The following is a 17457-nucleotide window of genomic DNA, read 5'->3' on the forward strand; positions in this document are numbered from 1 at the left end:
AAATCTTATTTTCACTAAGAGAAAGGTGAGCTTTCAACTTCGCATTAATAAGCCAAATGCATTTCTCCTTGGTAAAAAATCAAAGTTCTAAGCCACTGATAAAACTCTGATGACACCCTGAGTTTCATCACTCTGATCCTCTTACAAAAAGGTGTCCACAATGCTAGGGGGGTAAATAAACTCCTTGCACGAAATCAAACCCAGAGTGGCTCTCTGGCCTGCATCTCTACCTGCTGCATTATTATTAACACCATGTCATAGTCTCCTACCCAGCACTTTGCAAATGCTCACAGAGATTGACTTAGTCAATAAGTACACTGCCTGCTGCCAGCACTGCCACTGAGAACATGAAATATGTTGGGAAAAATATTCGACGAGCCCCTTAAATACTGAACTTTCACTAGCTCAAGGTTCCTAGAAAAAAAAATACAGTAATTAAAAGAGCAGGATGCGAAATCTAGGGCAGATTTTTATGTCAGAGAGTAGCATTTTGGTAACAAGGAAACCCGGATAGATCGTTAAAACCCGTGTCTCACCTTGCCGCACGCCTCCAAAGATTCAACTGGGAAGAGACTGCATTTACAAAACACAGCCTGAACTGCTAATTGAAAGAAAAAAGGCAAAATAAATGCTGACAAAAACTACCATCACAGACTTCATTGTGAGAATCTGACCTTATTTCTATAACCAGAATGGGATTTAATGTTACAACCATGGAGAATTTTGCTGCTAAGATGTCGAATGAAATCTCTCTCAAGGGGAGAATTACCTTTGGGACTTCAAGTATCAAAGCACCACAGTATCAAGTGAGATATTAGGAAGAGCTCTCCAACAGATGCTAGGACCCTCCCCAAACGTTGTAGCACCCATGGGTCTGTCTGCGACACTGTTTCCCTCTCGCTAGTGTATCCGACGGGACAGCCCTGGACTCTAATACTGTCGATATGTCTGACTCCCAAACCTACCTCCTGTTCCAAGCATTCACAGGTAGTCCAGACTCACATATCTATCTGCCTACTCTCTCTAACTGGATGAAAAATGAAAGCTATCAGGGATCTCTGGATGGCTCAGCAGTTTAGTGCCTGCCTTCGGCCAGGACGTGATCCTGGAGTCCAGGGATCAAGTCCCACGTCAGGCTTCTGCATGGAGCCTGCTTCTCCCTCGGCCTCTATCTCTGCCTCTCTCTCTCTCTCTCTCTCTCTCTCTCTGTGTGTGTGTGTGTGTGTCTCTCATGAATAAATAAATTTAAAAAAATAAGAAGAAGAAAGCTGTCAACCCAAAATTAACATGGCCCCAAGAGAATTCTTATTTTTCCCTCCAAAACCTGTGCCTCCCCTGACTCCAGGACTTCTGTCTCCATAAGTGGTGTACCATCCACTGACTTTCTCAAGTCCAAAACCTACAATTTGTTCTTAATTTTTCTTCCTCTCTTCCCCAAAGCCAAGCCATCAGAGTACCATTGACTCTGCTTCTAAAAACACACCAAACCCATCCACTTCTACCACCTCCACCAACCACTCCCTAGTCTGTGCCATATCATGCCTTACCTTGTCACCTGCAATGGAGTTCTAGTCATCCTGCTTCCCCTCTTGCTAATCCACAGTCCACTTTCCTAATGGTAACTCTGACAATTTTGAATGACAATTTTAAAATGCAAACAAATCCAGTCCCTGCACAGCTTCTACAAGGCTTCTCAAGGCCCATGACGAACATCCGTATTTGGTGTCCTGCCCTACAAAGCCCTACGTGCTCTAACTCTTGCCCACTTCTGTGGTCAATTCATACCACTCTCCCCTTCCTCATTACACACAGGCGAATCTAAAGTTGCCCACAACTTGCTCTCTATCACATGGCCCAATCTGGGTTCTCTGCACAGCACTGACCACTACATGATACTCTTCTTCTTTATTGTGATATAACTATTGGTTATAGTCTAACTCTCCCACCTAAAATGTAAGCTCCATGAAACTGGGAGCCTGTCTTGCTTATCAATGTATTTCCAAGGCCCAAAACAGTCCTATCCACTGTATGTCCTCAATAAATGTCTGCTTGGAGATGTGGAAGTAGAGTAGATACAGATTATTTCACCTTACCAGTTTTGTCACAACTTTCAAGAAAAAGGGTGTTTTACATCAATAATAGAAACATAATTTACAATCAGACATTAATTGTGATGCCCGCTAGTCCTCAATGACCCCAATATACAGGAAAAGATGTAGGAGAGTCACCCTTTGTTTATACAGATGTTTATCCATGAGGGATCTTTGTTTGAGATTAACCACCAATCATGTGTTTTCTGCAGAAAATTACACAGTGAGAGTGGGTTCTAACCCTCAAAATATCTGCTAGCTCAGTGAAATAAAACCAAGACACTCTTTGCAGAAACCTATAGCAGCTTTAGTTTACAACATTTAAAATAGGTGGGTTCTACTGCTTTACAATTCTTGTCCATAATTTTCTGCCATGGGAGCTTCCTTGGTGACCTTTACAAACTAAAGGGGCTGAAATCCACACTGGATTAAGAAGGTCCATGTTGCAGCCCTAGTGGCACAGTGATTTAGCACCGCCTACGGCCTTGGGCGTGATCCTGGAGACCCGGGATCGAGTCCCACATCGGGCTCTCTGCATGGTGCCTGCTTCTCTCTCTGCCTGTGTTCTCTCTGTGTGTTGTGTCTCTATGAATAAATAAAAAATCTTAAAAAAAAAAAAAAAAAAAGAAGGAGGTCCATGTTATCCACAGCCATCCAGGTGATCTTTGCATGACCTTGGTGAATTTCTCAACCTCTCTATGCCTCGCAGTTTTCTCACCTCTAAACCGGGGATAACATTAAAACCTGCTTTGCATGATCACTGAGAAGATGACATGATACAAGTAAAACAGTTGTAGCAGGGCCTGGGATGCCGTAAAGGCTTGAGTGATGTGAGCCATATTATGAATCACTACCAGGGATCCCTGGGTGGCGCAGCGGTTTGGCGCCTGCCTTTGGCCCAGGGCGCGATCCTGGAGACCTGGGATCGAATCCCACATCAGGCTCCCGGTGCATGGAGCCTGCTTCTCCCTCTGCCTGTGTCTCTGCCTCTCTCTCTTTCTCTCTGTATGACTATCATAAATAAAAAAAAAAAAAAAAAAAAAAAAAAACTTTGAATCACTACCAGATTATTACCAGTGACTTATATAATGTTTCCTATTATGAAACATTACAGAATCTTTATTAAATTTGTACTGCCATTGCCACATTAGGAAGGACTGTTGAATGATGTTCCCTGGAGAACTGGTCCAAATCCTCCTTCATACCCAAACAGGGGTGAGTACTGCTGCTAGGTGGGGCTGACATAGGAATATTTGCCCTGTGCACTTTCCACACATGTGGAATTGGCCTGAGTTCCAGAAAAGGAGAAAAAGCTACTCCAAATCCATCAGATCTCCATAAGCCCAGCATCTGTGGGTAGAAATGTTAGTTGTAGATATATCTGATCATTTAGGGTTTGCCTAAGAAAACAAAAATTACTTTGTAAATGCTCTGCCATTGATACAGACTGTGAAGAACAAAACAAGAGTCAGTGGGGCACCTGGATAGCTCAGGTTAAGGGTCCAGCTCTTGGTTTCAGCGCAGGTAATGATCTCAGGGTTCTGGGATCAAGTCCCACCAGAGTCTCTATGCTGGGCATGGAGCCTGGTTGGGATGCTCTCTCTCTCTCCCTCTGCCCCTCCCACCCCTGCTCTCATGCATGGGTTATAGCTCTAAAAAAAAAAAAGAAAAAGAAAAAGAAAGAAAAGAAAAAAAAAAGTCAAAGCTAGAATATATATGACACTGAACATTATAAACACCAAACAAAGCTGTCATAATTCATAATTACTGTGACATCCCAAAAGAAACTTCTAAGACCTTTGCACAGACCTTTTTTACACCTAGATTATGCAATAATGTTGGAAGAGCATAATATAGTACATAAAATAGAAAGTTATAAGCAGACACAATCAGCTCCTAGAACATATGGTAGTGGAATGATAAAGCTAGCATATAACTATGTATCAAATTAAGAAGGAGAGCATTCCAGAAAAATTAAAAAAAAAAAAGTCATTGTTATCTGAGAGAAAAGCACTACACCATCCTACGGAAAAGATGCTTGGTTCAGTGAGGATACTTTACAATGAGCACTAATCAAGGAAGTGTGTGGTCACTCACATGCTTCACTATTATTGTTCCTTCTTATTTGCTGCTTACTGTATGCCTGCCCTGTAGATGCATCCTCTCTCATGCTCCCACCTGTGAACACAATGGCAGCATGGCACAGGTATATGTGCTCAAATGGCTGATAAAAACGGTGAGCAGGGATCCCTGGGTGGCGCAGCGGTTTGGCGCCTGCCTTTGGCCCAGGGCGCGATCCTGGAGACCCGGGATCGAATCCCACGTCGGGCTCCCGGTGCATGGAGCCTGCTTCTCCCTCTGCCTGTGTCTCTGCCTCTCTCTCTCTCTCTGTGTGACTATCAAAAATGAATAATAATAATTAAAAAAAAAGACTGACGGAACGGAAAAAGAAATTATAGAGGGGATTTCTGAAGGAGATTTAAAAAAAAAAAAAAAAAAACGGTGAGCAACTGTCCACATTGTGTGGTAAAAAATATGTGTGTGTGTATATGTGTGTGTGCACGTACACACTCACAAGTGCTTGTAGCACCAGGTTAGTGAAAGATCACTAATTTAAAAGGTTAAAAATTAAATTAATTAAATTAATTAATAAATTAATAAAGTAAATAAATTAAAAGGTTTTAAAAGCATAGCTGTGGTTTTCCTCTATTGGGTGGATGCTTTAGCAGCCCCACATTACTTTACTAAAAATTCAAAGCTAAGCCACAATGCCGGGCTTTAGCACACTGTTTTAGACATTTATGTCACTGATGGCAATCCTGACATAGCGGCCTTCATGAGTCTTAAAAATAGCATGATCTCTGTCTATACCGTATCTATAAACCTATCTACATGTATATCTCTACATATCAGTATCTACATCTATATATCTGTGTCTATATCTGTATCTATGCCCATCTATAGCTATACTTGTATGTTTATATACCTACAGCTACCTACATTTATGTACATTTATGTACATCTATCTATCTATAAATATACATATGTACATTCAACTGACATGGATCTGGGCTCCCAGCATGGTAGGGACTCTGTAAAGACACATCATTGTTCTTTTTTAAACATGTACATTTCAATAGCTAAATTTACAGGAAGTAGGACTTCGGGGTGCTGAGCCTGGCTCAACACCATGACCTGATAGTCATGCTGTGCTGTGCTATTTTTACACTTAAGAATATGTACTCCTTGAAGATGATACTGATGAAATTCTCCATGACACTGACAGGAGGTCCAAATGCTGAATTTAAGAAATGTAAATGCCAGGAAGGAACTGACATCTGATCCTACAGTGCAGGGGAGGGGCCGCTGGTCTCAGCCCATGTGCTGTTTAACCACTGTCACCTTCCTTTTCAGCCATCTTCACATCTTATAGACAGCCATTAGGGAGAAAGAGACTTCAGAGCGACCACACACTCTTTCCTCTCCAAGATACAGTATGAATAATATTCAGTTATACTGGAAGTTGGCAAAGATTACTCAGAAGGCAGTACACTGGGTTATCAGGCCTCAGCTGGACAATTTGGGGGCAGGCTATAATGGCTTCAGCAAATCTAATTATTTAATTATTGTAAAATCGTGAAATAAACATCTTAAATGTAGCACAATCAGAAGGCTAGAGAGGCACATTTTTATTGCACTCTTAAGGACCATTAGAGTAAGTTATGTTTTACAAAATTTCAGTCTAAATCACTTCATTAAATAACACATACATAATGAGTGCTTATTGCGCGCCAGAGTGTTAAGTAGAAGAGAAACGCAATCAAGCCAAGGGCTTTGCAATATGAATAAAAAAGACTACATGTACACAACAAATACTACCATGAATCCATTTTTAAATTGCCATAGTGGGGGCATGCACAGGAGTGCGGGGACACAGTGGAAGTGCAACTTCATTCATCTGATCATGGAGAGGAAGAGTAAAATCCAGAGAAGTGACATGTGAGCTGAGAAATGGTGAACTGGCAAATATCTACCTGTCGGAAAATAAGGGGAAAATTATATCAAACATACCAACTTAAGTTGGAAGTGGAAGGGGAATAATCCCATTCCTTCCTCATGTAGACAAGCTCAAAGACTTCCAGCCCTGTACTCAAATTAGAAATAGGGTTTTTCTCACTCAGTTTGGAAAATTCCAAAAGATCTATCCATCCTTCCATCCATCCATTCATCCATCCACCCCACCATCCATACCTCTATAAATCCATCCATTCAATAAATGATTATTGATAGCTTTTTATTTCTTGGGCTCTTCTCTATGCCTGGAGATGGACTGGTGATCAAAATAGGTAAAAATCTCTGCCTTCATGGAGTTTACATTATGGGGAGGGCAGAAATTATGCAAATGGTGGGGATGATGGGCAAAGAGGCAAGGTCAAGGTAGTGAATCCTCAGGGACTCCAGGGGTCAGAGGGCAAGGAGATGAGCAGCTGAGGTTAAGAGGAAATGGCTAGAAATGTTAAGGAATCACACCAGGAAAACATGCCCTGAAATCAGTTGAAGAAAGTGCTTTGAAGAAGAGGGAGGGATGAGCAAAGGAATGCTGACCAACTGACTGCCAAGTACAATGCTAATGCAGCCTTGACCCCCTAATCAGCAACATGACAGTGACCTGAGGAGGCAGTACTGATGGAAGACTGAGTGGTCAAAATGAGTTCAAGAGGAAATGCAAACACAGGAATTGCAGAAAAGAAATAGAGGCAAGTGACTTTAAGGAGTTTTTCGTTTAAAAAAAAAAGGAGAGATGTGGGTTGTAGCTGAAAGGGAAATTAAAATCAAAAGGTAATTTTTTTTTTAAGATGGTAGATGTTGGGATTCCTGGGTGGCTCAGTGCTTGAGTCTCTCTGCCTTTGGCTCAGGTCATGATCCCTGAGTCCTGAAATTGAGTCCTGCATCTGGTTCCTCACAGGGAGCTTGCTTCTGCCTCTGCCTGTGTCTCTGCCTCTCTCTCTCTCTCTCTCTCTCTCTCTCTCTCTCTCTCTCTCCCTGTCTCTCATGAATAAATAAATAAAAATAAAAATAAAAATAAAAAAGATGGGGGATGCCTGGGTGGCTCAGCCATTGAGCATTTGCCTTTGGCCCAGGTCATGATCCCAGAGTCCCGGGATTGAGTCCCACATTGGGCTCCCTCTGTCTATGTCTCCGCCTCTCTCTCCTCTCTCTCTCTCTTTCTCTCTGTGTGTGTGTGTGTGTGTGTGTGTCTCTGATGAATAAATAAATAAAATCTTTGAAAAAAAAAAAGATAGCAGATGTTTCCATTCCTGTTGGAAAGATCCAACAGAAAGCGGAAAATAAAAACCAATGATGCTAGAAAGAGAGGGAAGAACATTTAACTGCTATCTTTGAGTCGGAGAGAAGGAATGAGATATTAGAGCCCGAAATAAAGGCATGGCCTAAACTAGAATTAGTCAGGGTGGCCACCAAGTGGGACACATGATCGGCTAGCTTGACAAGGTATTGCACCTTCAAACCATCACTGTGGCAGGGAGGTGGCTTGCTATAAGAAAAGGAGGCACAGTTCTCAAAAGGCACATGAGAGCTCTGAGCAAGGCAGTCACCCTCCTACCCACCCAAAAAATAATCTGAGTTTTGTAAAAACTTAGATGCAACCACCTAATTTCTGAATGTTGGAAACATAAAATCTTTTCACTATTCTTAGATACCATTATTTGAAAACATGGTGGTATTTGCTTCCCAGAATCTCCTGACCATCTTTCCAACCTTTGCTTTTTCTGCTTTGGTTTAACCAATCATGGTTACTGTCCAAGTTGTAAGCAAAAGCAAATGAAGCAAAATGACTCTGATCCACTGTGGCCTGGAAGGCTAAAAGAGACACAAACACACATGAAAACCACATGAGAAGCTCCAGTGGATAAAACACGAACTGATTAGGTTTGCAACCCTGCAGCTACAGAAGCCTCTCCAACCCTCTGATCTGGAGGCCACAATGCAGGAAAACCCCAAGTCCCATGAAATTCAAAAATCCAAACACAGGGTCATTTTTATGCCCTTAGGAAAGTTCTGCCAGAAAGATCTTACGCACAGTTTAATCAAGGGACCAATATCCTTACATGCACATATAAATCTTCAAATCCAAGCAATTAACCCTACATACATCTGCCCCTCTAATGGGTGTGTGAGAATGAACAGCACACGTATACCATCACTACCCTGACTCAAACATGAAGCAAAGGAAAGAAAATGAATTCCGAACTTGACCACACATCTGTGATTCACAAATATTTATAGTGGTCATAAAGCCAGAACAAAACATACTTGGCAGACACTCACCTAAACAAACAAGGAAAAACGTCAAAATCCCATACTGGAGAGAAAGCAAGGTTTCCCCAGCTCCATAATGGGAATTCCAATGCATTCTAGTGTGGATAGTAGAGGCAGACAATTGTCCTGTCAGCGAACTTGGGAAGTGAGGAGTGAACTGCATGTGACCAAGGAAATCAGACCTGCACAAGCCTCTCCAGATCACCTCCTGGAGATTTTCCATCAGGCTGACAAGGCAACAAGACAGGAATAATAAGAAGTGGAGTCCACAGCTTTAGTATTTCTGACATTATTAAGACTGACAGGCTAAATCTTTATCCCAAAATATAACCACTCAGCATGTTTAAGCAACTAATGTACCTGTGTCAATAATATACATAGAAATGCACCAGAAATAACACAAAATAAAATTCTAATCAGCACAGTGGCACCAATTGAAACAATGAGAGCAACCCAGTAAGCATGTGGCTTCCTATTTAGTCTTTTTTGTCTCCAGAAACCCAGTCCAGTGTCTCATTGCCTCTTCCCACTCTAAACTGATGCCCTTTCACTTTCCTTATGTGAAAGAAATCTAGAAAACCAAGAAAAGTAAAGCTAGAGACCTGACTTGTGGTTAAATCTGTCCAAAGCCAGGTTAATCTTGATCTCGAAAAGAGAAATCTAGCCAATTCTCTATCTTCTGGAATGTGCAAATTAGGAAACCATTGTCGCAGGCACATGATAATTCATAAATAAGTTAATAATTTAGGTGACTGCTCTAAACTCAACAAGTGAGGATACCAACCAACGCATATGTGACTCCACCAGTACCACCTCTGTCCCACAGTCACACTACATAACGTTGAACACAAATACCAGAAGTTGGGCACGAACATGAGACAAGAAGAAAAGCACAGTGATAATGACTTAATCATATCCAGCATAATACGTCAAGTTCTACTACATAAAAAGTACCGATACACAGTAGTTAAAAAATGTAGGTAAAAGCTAGAGAACATCTCAAAATGTGAAACTTCCACCTTTCCCCCAACCAAAAGGGGATTAAAGAAAGAATGAAAGAATTTCAGGTGCCTGGCCATAAACTAGATTGCTATTTGTAGGATGAAGTAATGTGCAGCTGAGATCCCTCATTTATACAAATATCTTAATTCTCTGAATATCCTCATTAAAGTAAAATTGGGGGTAGATTTTTTACAGGGAAGGAAAAGAAAGGCAGACTATAACTATGAGACAAATTACAAAGAAAAGGATCCATTTTTAAATAACTGAACTGTTCTCCAAATTCTAGAAATGAATATTTGTAATAATATCAGGAGAAAGTAAAGGAAATTTTTTAAATTTTTTATTGGAGTTCAATTTGCCAACATATAGCATGACACCCAGTGCTCATCCTGCCAAGTGCCCCCCTCAGTGCCCATCACCCAGTCACCCCAACCCCTGCCCACTTCCCCTTCCACTACCCCTTGTTCATTTTTCCCAGAGTTAGGTGTCTCTCATGTTTTGTCACCCTCACAGATATTTTCACTCATTTTCTCTCTAAAGGAAAATTTTTATTAAATTCCTTAAGTACTGATTTCATGATGAAAAAAATATCCGGCAACACTGTAATAAACTTCTAATTCAAAAGATAAAGTCAGGAGATCCCTGGGTGGCTCATCAGTTTAGCACCTGCCTTTGGCTCAGGGCATGATCCTGGAGTCCTGGGATCCGGTCCTGCATCGGGCTCTCTGCATGGAGCCTGCTTCTCCCTCTGCCTATGTCTCTGCCTCTCTCTCTCTCTCTGTCTCTCATGAATAAATAAATAACTAAAATCTTTTTTTAAAAAAAAAAAGGATAAAGCCAGCAAGCAAATGAAGTAAGGAAATACTAACAACAAAGAGTTAATATTCTTAAAAACAAATTCTGTTAAAATCTGTAAGTGCTGAATCTTAATAGTAAACAGGTATAAACAATTCTTTCACTCTCCCTCTGCCCCTCCCCTGTGCTCACATATGCTCTTCCCTCTTAAAAAAACAAAACAAAACATAACAAAAACAGAAAACCAACCAAACAACATAATGAGTAAATAATGGAATATATCAAAATGAAGGAATATTATCAAATACACAAAAAAAATTAGTGATGAAAAAAAAATTAGTGATGATGCTCAATAATAGTGAAGTTTTAGTAGAACAAACTTAACATATTATTGGTAAAGAATAAATACCTACAACAGTTTTGCAAAGCCAATTGGCAATCTTATTGAAAATGGTTGGTTTTAAAATAATAAGTCAATGGCAGCTAATCAGACCTAATGAATGAATCGTCAATTAAAAGAAAGCTTGATAATAGTGGTTGTTATCATTTATGAAGCATATACTTTATGCACTAAATGTCTCCTTTCCACAATGTAGATCATAGTGTGAGCTACAAGAAGCTGGAAAGCAGGATTCGAATCCAGGTATATGAGTGTGAGCTACCCTCCCCTTGGCATGATCGTTTTAGCACTGTCTATGATTTTTGTTACCTAAAAATAATATGTATATATATCCAGCAAAAAAGAAATAAGTTGCTTTATACTGCCTTTACATGATGGACTATTATGTGACATTAAAATGAGGTTTATCAACAATTTTCAGTAATATGATATCATATATGTATAATAAAAAGTATATAACAAGTGAAAAAACAATAGGAAAAATTTTATGTTTATTGTTATTTCCACTTTGTAAATTCCTTATCAAAAATATATTATAAAAGACTACATTAAATGGCAATAGTGTTAGTCCATGTCAAAAGCACTATGGGTGAATTTTTTTCCCCTTCTTTTACACAATTTCTATGATGAGCACTCACTACTTTAATCTTTTCTTTTTCATTGTTTTTAGATTGCACATGTATAATACTGCTGAAAAACTACAGCAGTGAATATGTGACTCATAAAGTGCAAACATCCTCAAACATAGAGATAATCTGTTTAGAGTATGGCATACATTGCTGATATATGTTCTAGTAGACTTTTTAACACACATGCACTTGTGTGTACAGATTATGTGTATGTGTTTAAGATGAATGGGATTTTATTAAATACATTATTTTGAAACCTGCTGTTTCCAGTTAATAAGATGCCATATATAGTTTTCCATTACTTTTGAATCTAAATTTACCTTTTTATATCATTGCTATTAAAGTGAAGAATCCTTTCAATACTCATGGAAAAAAATACCTAGGGACCAGTGGCTGTATCAGGCTCATGGGCTTGCTAAAGTTATGTGTTTCCATGAATTAAGGAAAGGATAAATGATTAAACAAAAAGAGCACTTTTCTGCTCAAAATCCTTAAAGAAACAAAAACTATTCAGTTTTCCCTCACTCATTTTTAAGATTTTATTTATTTATTTAAGAGAAAGACAAAGAAAGAGAGGAGAGGGACAGAAAAGAAGAGAGAGAATCCCAAGTGGGTTCCACACTGAGCTCGATCTCACACCCCTGAGATCAGGATTAACACCTGAGCTGAAATCAAGAGTCAGACGCTTAACTGAGTCACCCAGGTGCCTCCCCACACACCTATCTTTTTAGATGATAACCAGTACAATAATCAGATAGGCCTTCAGGTGTCAGAAGTATCCTTCTGTAAGAAAAAGTTAAGACAAAAAAAAAAAAAAAGAAAGAAAGAAAAAGTTAAGACAGTGTGGTACTGGCACAAAAACAGACACATAGATCAATTGAACAGAATAGAGAACCCAGAAGTGGACCCTCAACTTTATGGTCAACTAATATTCGATAAAGGAGGAAAGACTATCCATTGGAAGAAAGACAGTCTCTTCAATAAATGGTGCTGGGAAAATTGGACATCCACATGCAGAAGAATGAAACTGGACCACTCTCTTGCACCATACACAAAGATAAACTCAAAGTGGATGAAAGATCTAAATGTGAGACAAGATTCCATCAAAATCCTAGAGGAGAACACAGGCAACACCCTTTTTGAACTTGGCCACAGTAACTTCTTGCAAGATACATCCACAAAGGCAAAAGAAACAAAAGCAAAAATGAACTATTGGGACTTCATCAAGATAAGAAGCTTTTGCACAGCAAAGGATACAGTCAACAAAACTCAAAGACAACCTACAGAATGGGAGAAGATATTTGCAAATGACATATCAGATAAAGGGCTAGTTTCCTAGATATATAAAGAACTTATGAAACTCAACAGCAAAGAAACAAACAATCTAATCATGAAATGGGCAAAAGACATGCACAGAAATCTCACAGAGGAAGACATAGACATGGCCAACAAGCACATGAGAAAATGCTCTGCATCACTTGCCATCAGGGAAATACAAATCAAAACCACAATGAGATCCCACCTCACACCAGTGAGAATGGGGAAAATTAACAAGGCAGGAAACCACAAATGTTGGAGAGGATGCGGAGAAAAGGGAACCCTCCTGCACTGTTGGTGGGAATGTGAACTGGTGCAGCCACTCTGGAAAACTGTGTGGAGGTTCCTCAAAGAGTTAAAAATAGACCTTCCCTACAACCCAGCAATTGCACTGCTGGGGATTTACCCCAAAGATTCAGATGCAATGAAACGCTGGGACACCTGCACCCCGATGTTTCTAGCAGCAATGTCCACAATAGCCAAACTGTGGAAGGAGCCTCGGTGTTCATCGAAAGATGAATGGATAAAGAAGATGTGGTCTATGTATACAATGGAATATTCCTCAGCCATTAGAAACGACAAATACCCACCATTTGCTTCAACGTGGATGGAACTGGAGGGTATTATGCTGAGTGAAATAAGTCAATCGGAGAAGGACAAACAGTGTATGTTCTCATTCATTTGGGGAATATGAATAATAGTGAAAGGGAATATAAAGGAAGGGAAAAGAAATGTTGGGAAATATCAGGAAGGGAGACAGAACATAAAGACTCCTAACTCGGGGAAACGAACTAGGGGTGGTGGAAGGGGAGGAGGGCGGGTGTTGGAGGGGAATGGGTGACAGGCACTGAGGCGGACACTTGACGGGATGAGCACTGGGTGTTTTTCTGTATGTTGGTAAATTGAACACCAATAAAAATTAATTTAAAAAAAATATGGAAAATGCTAAAAAAAAAAAAAAAAAAGAAGAAGAAGACTCCTAACTCTGGGAAACGAACTAGGGGTGGTGGAAGGGGAGGAGGGCGGGGGGTGGGGGTGAATGGGTGACAGGCACTGAGGGGGGCACTTGACAGGATAAGCACTGGGTGTTATTCTGTATGTTGGTAAATTGAACACCAATAAAAAATAAATTTATTATAAAATAAAATAAATAAAATAAAATAAAATAGAAAAAGTTAAGTCCAAAAAACATAGAACCACCTCATTTAACGTATGTGGCAAAGGAGATCACCATGTTATCCCATGATTTATGTGCATCAACCTTGTTCAAACTTGACTCTTATAAACATCTGGTTTTGCTCATAATAAAAGAGGAAGATGTGATACCAGAACACTTTTGAGCAACACAATTATCAGACAGCCCAAAATAATTGCATGTTTGCCCTAATAAGTATAAGCAATAGCATTTTTAAGGGTGCAAAATAAAAATGTCACAGTTAGAAAGTACACAGAGACCAAAAGAGGAAATGCCATCTGATCTTATTTCATAAAAGAGTTATACATTCTAGACTAACTAAAAACACTGAAAGAACAGTGTTTATCAAGCCTACTTGGAGCAAAGCTGCAAGCTAGGTGCCTGCCTTAAGCTAATACACTTGGGGCCTACAGACTTATGTCAAGCATTGGACAGCAGATGCATTTATTCTGAAGAGTAGGTTTTGGGATGCCTGGGTGGCTCAATGGTTGAGCATCTGCCTTTGGCTCAGGTCATGATCCCAGAGTCCTGGGATGGAGTCCCTCATCAGGCTCCCTGCAGGGAGCCTGCTTCTCCCTCTGCCTATGTCTCTGCCTCTTTCTCTGTGTCTCTTATGAATAAATAAATAAAATATTTAAATAAATAAATAAATAAATAAATAAATAAATAAATATAAAATTATAATTAAAAAGTAAAGAGTAGGTTTTTACAATTACAGGAGACTTCATTAAAAGTCACTTAAGATTAAATTCAGAGCATCCAAGCGAAATTTTGCTAAAGGACTCATACCTACTGGCCACTAAAACACACTTACTCGTCATACTGTGAGAACTCTGAGTGCTGTAAGTATACAGACCAAGGCTTGGTAAACTACAGCCTATGGGCAAAATCCAGCTCAGCTGGCCTCTGGTCCTTGTAAATAAAGTTTTATTGGAACACAGCCTTGTCTGCTCATTTACCTATTGTCTGTGGCTGCGTGAGTGCTTCAACATAGAGTTGAGTTGTTGAAACTGAGATTTATATAGCCAGCAAATCCTAAAATATTGACTAGCTCACTCTTTGCAGAAAAAAATTGCCATCTCCTGATTTAGACAGTTGTTTGAAAAACTAATTTCTTACTATTTATTGTGAGCTTCTCTTTTTTCAGTAAGGGAAAAAAAAATTAAAAAGCGTGTCTGCCTGATTCTCAGAAAGTATTCCCAGCACTATGAGGTAGTATTATGTTAGGCTTAAGAACACGGGTTCAAATCCCAGCTCTGCCTCCGATTACTTGGGAAATCGTGAGCAGATTGCCTCACCTCTCTGGGGCTGCGTTTTTTTGGTCGTTCACTGCCATTTTTAACAGCAGAGATAAGTGACACTCATAAGCTATAACTGTGTCTCAATCTATAAAACTGGCGGTGTCTTCATTTCCCACAGAGGTGTTTGACTTACCAAGGAGGGAAAGGGGGGAGCGTTTCCTGGATCATGTATCACACTACAGATCCACAGCACCTGGGCACTCGAGCCCACCTCACATGCCGGCACTTCAAAAAACAAAAGAAAAAAACAGATCCTATTAATCCATTTTAAAAGAGGCTATCAATTCTAGAAACTTCCAGGAAGGCCCTGCATAACCAGCAAGCTGTTTTAGTGATGTAAGACTTAGAGCAAAGTGACCCAGGACAGCTCGGAAATCACAACAGATAGCCCTCGCCTTACATCCCACATACTGACGGGTTTCCTTCTTCAGAAAAAGGAAAAAACAATTCCTATGCCGTTAACATACGCAAACACATCTCATGAAACACCAAAAGGACCATCGTTTCAAACCCATGTAAATTACCTTAAGCATTTTGAACATCAAATTCAGATTGGTTATGTGAATTTACCAGTTTTATGAGGGCTCTTTCATCCTGTTGTGGGGTATATATTGCACTTTAAGTAATGCATTTGAAAAATAAGAAGCAAAGGCAGAAGGCAGAGAATAAACTATACCAATAATGTGAACCTGTATTTTTATTTACACATTAATTTATTTGGTGCACAAGAAACTTTATTAGGAAAAGAACTGTAAACCATGAAAGCATTCACTTCACTAAAATGAATTCATCTTATTCCACCAACTAATCACCCCCCCAATCTCTTCAATTTAACATAAAAATCCTGAAAACTTGATACTCTAATGTGACAGAAAGACTACTACAAGAATTAGCCTCGCTAGAACCATAAATGCCAGAAACTCAAGAAATGGGTTACCATCCCTTTCTGATTCATAAAGAATGAATTCGTAGTGAGGGACACCTGTTACTTCAAATACTGTCCTTTCAGCGCTCATGCAGGTTCTGTTGTCCTAGTTCCCATAGTCTCTTTCTACCCCCTGCTCTGCAGCTTCTGGCTTCCAGTAAGCCTGGAACACAATGACGTTGCCTATCCCCACACATACACTTGCATAGCAGCTAGAATGATGATGAGAAAAAGGGAAGAAGAACTTCCCGGAACATTCTGGAACATTCTGGCTATTCCTCTATGCAGTGGTTCCCACACTACTTCAGTAATTATCTAAAGGCCATCTGCCTGCAGAAAATAAACTGAATTCCGGCATCTGGAAGTTTGTAAAATTTTATATCTGTTGAAATCAGCCGTTTGGAAGTCTTGAGGTCCAGAGGCCAGAGGGCAGACTAAGTGACACTGTCTCTCCATGAGGCTCTTTGCCCCCATCGGGTGCCTTTGGTTAGTTCACGGGAAGCCGGGGGCAATCCCAAACAACACATTCAGAACTGCCCAGGAAAGCCCGCACAGCCCAGGTGCGCCCACACACACTACAGCATCACCAAGCCCAACGTGGTCCCAGCTGAGTCTTTGAAAGCCCGTGACATCATCCTTTGGACAAGAGGAGGTGCAGATGCAAATCCTTGAGGCCAAAAGAGGAGTAAGGGAGCTCTCTCCAAGGTAAGAAGGCATACTCAGTCCAGAAAAACTTCGTAGGAGCAGCTAAGTCCTCTCTCCCACCACCAATCTCTCCTTTGGCTGTGGCAACAAACATGCTAGTCTGAACTTCTTTATACAATGGCATGTTGGAATACACCCGCATCCTCTCTTGAGCCCCAACATGTTTTAAAATTAGCCCTAAAATGTCTTTGTGTTTGTTTATTTCTTAGTTAAAATTTAAGGGACAAGGTTGGACAGACCCACTCATTATTGCCAGGAATACCTGGCAATTTCTATAAACTCATATGTGTCAGAATTAAATTTAAAACAGGGCTGATAATTAGGTCTAAAGGCTGAGCTCTCCTATCTTCCGTCAGCGCAGTCATAAATTAGTTGATAGGGTCCCCAGCTATAAGATCTAAGAGTCACACCTGCGGAGGATGGCCATCCTCTGAAATGTCAAAAGACTCAGAGGCCAAAAAGGGCACTGCTGGGAATTCAGAATCATTGACTCAACCAGATAAATAGTGCAGAAGAGGACTCCCCCTTCAATCCAGGCAGGAACAGCCCACAGTGGGGACCGCTGGATGCTCCAGGGCCAACTTCTGATTTCAAAATCAAGCCCCTCTCTTATGAAAAGGCACCACGCCCAGTGCAGAGTGTACACAGCACGGTGGACAACAAAACTCCCTTTAGAATCCAAAGCTTAAACTGGAAACCACTTCTTACAGGAGGATTCAGGGGCATCCACCTTGAAAGGTTCTTACCCTGTCTGTGTTT

At 40.3% G+C, this 17457-nt stretch overlaps 1 protein-coding gene across 2 annotated transcripts in view; it reads right to left on the minus strand.

Annotated features, from left to right (window-relative positions):
- Positions 1-17457, minus strand: part of SEMA5A (semaphorin 5A) — a 488460-nt gene that overhangs the window by 360958 nt on the left and 110045 nt on the right. Inside the window, exon 2 of one of the 2 annotated variants that reach the window (XM_041731984.1) lies at positions 15202-15293. The exons of the other annotated variant lie outside the window; for it this stretch is intronic. The gene's annotated coding sequence lies outside the window, so the exon portion shown is untranslated. The remainder of the gene's footprint in view (positions 1-15201; positions 15294-17457) is intronic. 2 annotated transcript variants of the gene reach the window in all.

The sequence above is a fragment of the Vulpes lagopus genome, chromosome 17 (genome assembly GCF_018345385.1).
Source record: "Vulpes lagopus strain Blue_001 chromosome 17, ASM1834538v1, whole genome shotgun sequence".
NCBI lineage: Eukaryota > Metazoa > Chordata > Mammalia > Carnivora > Canidae > Vulpes > Vulpes lagopus.